This window comes from Gambusia affinis, linkage group LG21 (assembly GCF_019740435.1).
Source record: "Gambusia affinis linkage group LG21, SWU_Gaff_1.0, whole genome shotgun sequence".
NCBI classification, from domain to species: domain Eukaryota; kingdom Metazoa; phylum Chordata; class Actinopteri; order Cyprinodontiformes; family Poeciliidae; genus Gambusia; species Gambusia affinis.
The window spans coordinates 4,104,826-4,111,967 of NC_057888.1; the positions used below are offsets into that span (position 1 = coordinate 4,104,826).

General features: G+C 38.4%; 1 long non-coding RNA gene across 1 annotated transcript; it reads left to right on the forward strand.

Moving 5' to 3' along the window:
* Window positions 1-1,441: 1,441 nt before the first annotated feature.
* Window positions 1,442-5,653, forward strand: LOC122824139. The gene is made up of 3 exons (XR_006369452.1): window positions 1,442-1,481; window positions 1,680-1,722; window positions 2,538-5,653. It is a non-coding gene; the product is annotated as an uncharacterized LOC122824139 (long non-coding RNA).
* Window positions 5,654-7,142: the final 1,489 nt, after the last annotated feature.

The following is a 7,142-nucleotide window of genomic DNA, read 5'->3' on the forward strand; positions in this document are numbered from 1 at the left end:
CTTGGCTTATCTTGTTTTATTTATGCTTGTGTTTTCGATCTGTTTTTAAACTGTTACTCTTGATTTTTCTTTAAAGCACATTGAATTGTCTTTTACATAAGTTGTGCAATACAAATCAAACAAATTTTCATTGGTCAAAAAGCTTCACATTAAAGGGAAAGTTAAGAGCCAGAGCTGAAGAAGCAATTCCTTCCACCAAATTGAAAATGAAAGCAGGAACATTTCACTGGTTGAAGAAGAGCAGAGCTGAAAAGCAGCAATTTCAGATCAGAGCGGAAAGCCTCGCTTGCTGCTGTTTGTGCTATATTTGCTCGTGTGGCTTCGAGTGGATTCCCATGTGGGCTCCATTGTGGAGCTTTTCAGGAGTTGTCCCCTTGAAGTGGGTGAGTAATATGTTTTCATATACAGAAGATGGGCAAAAATATGAGCCCATGACCCAGTTGGGAACAAAAAAGGAAGAGCTGAATAGTAGTAGCATTTCATTGGACCCTCCCGACTATTCAGAAAGCAATAAAGAAATGCAATTGGCAGCATATTCAGCCTGAATTAAAGCGAGTGTATTATTATTGATCAGTGGCCGTACCTCCAATTAAAGCGTGCCGAAAGCAATATGCAGAAAATTCCAGCTCAGATGCACAAACGCAGAATTTTAATGATGTTCAGAAAACACAATCTTTTCTCTATCGGACTAGACGAAGAGTAAAGTGACCTTTCAGTCATCTCTTCAGGGACGCAAGTGGGCGGAGCTTCTCCCTGACAGAAGATGGTGGGGGGGGGGGGAACCTTGCTCGGGTTTTGTTGCTAGGCAGCGAGACCCTGCAATGACAGTGTGTCAACAATGAGATGAGAATGAGAAAGAGATTGCGGCTGGTCGCTTCAGATGAGGAAGAGGAGGGGGGCTGTGGTAGGATGGCCTTCGCTTTAGGGCAGATCTGTGTGTGAGTGTGTGTGTGCTCAAGGTGAGGCCTGTCAGGAAAACTATTCATGAATATGCACTTTAAATTCGTCTCGGCATCACTTATAATTTTCTTCTCCATATTGCGACCTTCATGTTGTATGTATGAGTCATTTTAAGTGCTGGGGTGGTGAAAATCCAATCCAATCCACTTTATGTGTTTGGTTAATGAGAATGGGCGATTTGAAGGGATCTTTGATGAATTTCTGTTCATTTGTCTTCCAGAAAACATTAAGTCCTTGAGATAAACCTGAGACCAATTGGAGTTTTATCCACCTCTCCATTCTTCTGTCTCCATTGTTGCATTCATCCAAGGCTCAGTCTGTACATCCATTTGTCCATTCTTCTCTGCTCATCCATCTGTCCATCCATCTGTCCATCCATCTGTCCGTCTGTCCACCAACTGCTTGGTCCATCCATCCATCCATCCATCCATCCATCTGTCCATCCATCTGTCCGTCTGTCCACCAACTGCTTGGTCCATCCATCCATCCATCCATCCATCCATCCATCCATCCACCAATTGGTCAGTCCGTCCGTCCACTCGTCTATCCAGAGCCAGTTTTTATGTAAACATTAATTTAAACAAACAAGTTATCTAGATTTTAATAAACATCTCTAAAACCACCTTTAACTGATTAAAATGAAATGTTAATCAGCACTAATATTTAGTCAACAATACTTAGTCATTCCAGTTTCTTTTTCTGGTCTGTGTTTTATGCAGACATGTTGACCTCATTCTGACCTCCTTTACCAGTGGATTCAAGGTACAATTCATCAGCTGTCTTTCTGTGAATAATGGTGTAAAACTCTGGCTTTAAATCGTGAAATGGAAATGAGAGGATTTTAATTTTGGTGCTTCTTTAGCCTTTGTCATTTGGGTCACATTTTAGTTCCCTTAGTACAGCAAGCTTTGTTTTGGAGGTACTAAGTGCTGCAAACTGCCACAGGATATTTATATTGACCTTTCATACGCACCAAATGGATGTTAATCCCCTTGGCAAAATGTGACTTAAAGTAAAATCTACCTACCTAGGTTTGCCATTTAAAAGATCACTCTTTATATTAAAGGTTTATGGTGTAACCTCAAGAGAAAAGACTTAAAATGGTTGCATAGCTTCCATATCTTCAGATTGATTTAAAGAAAGCAGAGCTGAGAGGTGATAGGTTCTTGTTTGTGCCTAGTGGGGGTCGGACTGATTGGGACCAATAATTGACTGGCTCTTCCAGAGCCCATTATGGAATCTATCAGAAGCACAAAAATGGATTTAACAGACTTACTGGCAACACAGCTGATGTCCACAATGATGGACAGGAACCTCTTGTTAGATGGAGAACAATAAACAAAGTACCTTGTTTGACAGGGTTTTACTCAATCCTGGCCTTAATAGTGTTTCCATGTCAGGGGCTAAAACCTATAATCATTAAACCTGTCGCACAAATGGCTTTGGGTGGATACATTTTCTAATCAAAGATTAAATGGAGCTGCACGTTTTGTAGGGGTTGTATGACATTTCACTGCATCTAAATTCAAATTTACATCGAAATTAAACTGCCAATCTTTTTTCATTTATCCCAACAGGAGGAATTGACGAGAGACGGGGAATCACACATGCTTATTTGTGATGAATTTTGAGGTGGGAGGGAGGGATACAAATGAGTGTGGAGAGACTCTCAGCAGGGATCACAAGTGGTCCACTGTTCCCCGACAGCACCTGCCTCACCGCCTCCCTCCTCTTCATATCCCTGCAACAGAAAGCCTCTCAAAGCCACACCATGGGGGGACTCAAAGAAAGGGGGACGGTTGTTTGGGTGTCTGTGCATGTACGCATGCAAAAGCAAATACAAGGGTGTTACATCACAAAGAGAGTCTTTGACTGTCCAAGTAGGTAGGTTCCCACCAGAAAAAGCAAAAAAATCTGTTAGTTAAACTAGCACTTTTAATCTTTAGAAATTAAATTATACCTTACCTACCTTACTTTTTCACCCATGTGCTAAATCCAGGTATTTGAGGATTTGGCACGTCCTAAATGCTAACCTATGGTCAAGCATGCCGTTTGCTGTAGATTCAAGGCAAGTTCCCAAAATGTGTTGGTGAGTCTGCCTTTCAGATGGCAGCTATGGTTCTCTCCTTCTGAATCAATGCTGTAACAAAACTCGACCTTGTGAGATTCAAGTGGTTTTCTTTGTTAAATCAAGAGCTTCTTCACTTCACGCCCTGCTTTAAATGAGAACTGGTAAAACGTAAATTTGTTATTGACTGTCCTATTGTTACCAGAAAATCAATGCAAGGAGACAAAGAGGGGTTTCTGAAAGGCAGTTTTTCTGCAGGGATTAATTCCCCCTCATCACTCAGTGGCAAGCTGTGTTTTTACAAGTGGCCTTTGTGGTGTAATTGGCTTGTTGATTGGACGGCATTAGTAAAAGTCACTGCTGTCCAGGGATGCATGATTCATAAGGATCCCTGTATTTGAGCTGTGAGTGCAGTTAAAGCAGATGTGTACTGCTGGTTTATTTTATGAAAATAGGTTCTGAGTTTAATGGTACTCTCAGTAATTGTGAAATCCCAGCCTGAACAGTAGGGATTTCACAGAAGAAAAGCAAAGTCAAAGACGTAAATCTGTAACTGAAAGCAAGATGGCACATCCATTGGTTTTCCAAGGATATGTGGTTGCATTAACACATATCCTTGGTAATATGTGGTTGTATTAAGCCACATACAACTACAATTAGCTTTAAAAGCAACAACTCCATGCATACGTTTGGATTTATTACAAACTTTGTCTAATCCATAAAGGGAGTGGATCAAACACTATCCTCACTAATGTCTGATTTAATTTCTGTTAGCGAGTCGCATCTCAATACAGGATTCTTGTTGCCATCAACAAGCTTCTGGTGTAAATCTTTCTGGTTTTATTTGAGGCCCCTGGTTGTTTTAGGGAGTCACTGACCCAACATTGAAGCATACTCCACAAATTATATGTAAAGGTTGGGATTTTTCTAAAAGTATTTCTAAAGATTTGTTATTTGTTATGCTTATTTGGGATTATTTTCCACAATTTTGAGGCAATATTCCTTTATTACTTTGTTCACTTTCTGTTGCCACCAAGTCTGATAGTTGTTAGTGTTTTATGATAAATATTCACTTTAACAAACGTTCTTGTAACTGTGGCCAGAAACCACAAGCTTTCTCTCTTTTGACCAACAGACATTTTTCCAGAGGGTATTTGGCTTCTCCCTTTGGGCAGCTCCATCTTTCTGGGTCTTCCAGTCTTTGTCTTTGCCCAAGTTGTAACCTAGTGAGCGTAATTGTGGAACTTAATGTTCCAGCAATGTCCAGTACAGTTTTGATTGAGCCTTGGTGATTCCAGGGTTCCTTCTGGACATCTGAATCTCTTTCTCTGATTGTGACAGTTTGGTCAGTTAAAACTTGGACGACAAGTCAATGATCTCAAACACAAAAATAACCGGTTTGTGGAGTGGCTACAGCTTATAAAATCGACTTGATATCCAAGCTTGTTTTGATCTTTTACCAAACCTTAGCAAAGCGGTTCAGTGTTTCGGCTGTTTGAACTGATAATCTTACAACCTGCAGCTGTTTAGACTTTCTTTCAAAAGACTTTAAAACCTGTGTAAATCTCATTGTGTCTCTTTGGATCCTGACTTCCTTGGACTCTTGACTTCTGAGAATTTCATGAATACAAAGAAATCACATGTTATGATGGCAAAAGGGAAACCACTAGCTCAATCATAACTCCTTGGTTTTGTCAGCTTTAAACAAACTATAACCTTCATTAGCACCTGTAAGCATTTAGATAACTTCATATTTTAACCTATATATATTATTTTGTAGGGATTAAACACTAGAATCGTGTCTTTATAAACATCAGAATCCATTGGTGGTCTCAGAAACTCCTTCCAGATCTGAAGGGGTCTGAGCAATTAGACCCTATCAATCCTGGACTCACTCACTTTGAAGAGGCAGTTGCTGATGCCAAGTGTTTACATTATCTAAAGAAAATGTCCAACAGGTTTTTGTCTCTTAAACAGTTCGGCTTTGTTTTGTAGACCTAGAAAATACAAGCCAGGCTAATAATAGGAAGTATTTTAAATCCTATTGAGGATGTGAAAGTTCTGCACACACATAAAAAGAAAAATCAAAGAATCAAAAATTTTTTTTTTATGGCCAGATATTGATAAGAGAAGTTGTAAACATGTCAGCTCTTGCTTGAAAAGGCTTTATTAAAAAAGAAGACAGTCAAAAAGACTAAAACATTTATTTTGAAAATGAAATGTGGACTGTCAGGAAGATGACAAGCACAGATGGAACTAATAACATTAATTACAGGCCAGTTCCATTAAAAAGTCTAATTAGGCCACATGAGTAAGATGGAATAAATGGTTTGGAAGCAGATTTGACCAAAAACATCCATTTCACACCATGGAGACTGGCAGATGGATACAGAGACGTAGCAACATTTTCTACATTATTATCTGATGGAAAATGAACAGAAACAGTAACAGAAATGAGGTGACGTTAAATTATAGATAAACTAACTGAATTTATTTGCAGTGCACTGTTGAAGATCATGTATTGTTTGCAACATTAAAACATTGAAAGTGAAACTGTTTGTACCTTTTGGCATCATATTGGTAAGTATATAAATATATCAGCTCTAGAAATGTACATATGCTATGAGGAGGAATCATCTGAAGAGGATTAATAATCATAAAAGATGAAGTGTGTAACTCACACACACACAAGCTTTCCTTGTTAATGGGAAGGACTCTGCCAGCTGGTGTTGCTCACTCACACACACCTAATCCCCTGTTCAATTTGTCACCCCTCCAAATCCTATTCATCCAACTTCCTACCCACTTCGTTAAAGCCTCTTGGTGACGTCTCCATTACCCCTTCATCTTTGTTGTTCTTTTTTTTTTTTTTGACCGCTCAACAGCCAGAGCTTGCTTGCTGTGTTGCAAATATTTCAGTAGAAGTTGAATCATAATTTCCACAAATAAATACGGTTTTATTCATTGATCAAACCTTATTTTATTTTCTGCTTAATGTAGGATAGTTTAAAAGTGGAACAACAGTTGCTCATTTTCTTTGGCCTCTAACTATAGCTAATGCCAAGATGCTAAGCTAGCTTAGCTTGTCTCGTTTTAGCATAAAAATGTAAACTAGCTTCTCAGCTCAAATTAAAAAGCTTCCTTATTCTCTGCATTAGAAAATGTAAAACTTAACAGAAGCTTCTGGTCGATTTGGACCAAATTAATTTAAGCATTTCTGAAAGCAAGAGTCCTGACTGCTAGCTAAAGGCCATTCAGCCTCAAGTTTGATATCCAAAATGGCTGCCATGTTTAAGCATTACAAGCATAAACAATTTATTTGCACTTCGGTCAGTTTGTATCCCATTAAACAAGAGGCACACAAAGCTGCAATAAATGTATTTGGCACCACGCCGCATTAGTCCTTGAATACAAAAAGTAGAGGAAATGTATAACTTAGCTTGTTAACACAACAGACAGAAAATTCCTGTTTTTCTGACTTTAAACTACAAAAGTGCTTACAGCTTTTGTCTAACATTATTACCAGATTTGAGCTCTGACTTCCAACACAAATGAAATACAGAATTATTACTAAAGAGAACTTTAACTAAGCGGCTGCTAGCATAGCTTAGCTTTAAATAAAAGCTGATTCTTTGCTTAAGCTATTTTAAGAATTATTTAAAGTTACAAAGCAAAAAGTCTAGAATTAAGAAATAGTGGTTCTGCCTTCTTAAAGGTAAACTCCAATCAGTTCTCAAGTGAACAAACAAATTAACTGTAATCTTGAGCCACCTTATGTCTGCTGCACTAAGACAATCTCAGTCTAATGACTAATCTGCTGCAAATTATCAGTGATGGACCAATGGCAGAGCAGGAAAGACTAAGGATGAACTCATAATGCTCCATAATATAATGCCTGCAGGGTATCCAATAAAACCACCTTGATGCCATTCAATGGTTCTATCCAAAACAAGGACAGTAAAGTAAACACTGAGGTGCGTTAAAATCCAAATATTACATATAAGCTCTTCCTTAACAAACATACTTCTGGAATCATTAAAGTAAACATAAAGACAAAAACTTTTTTTTTCTTTTGACTGATTCATTTATATGTATGCAGAAAGAAATGTTTTGA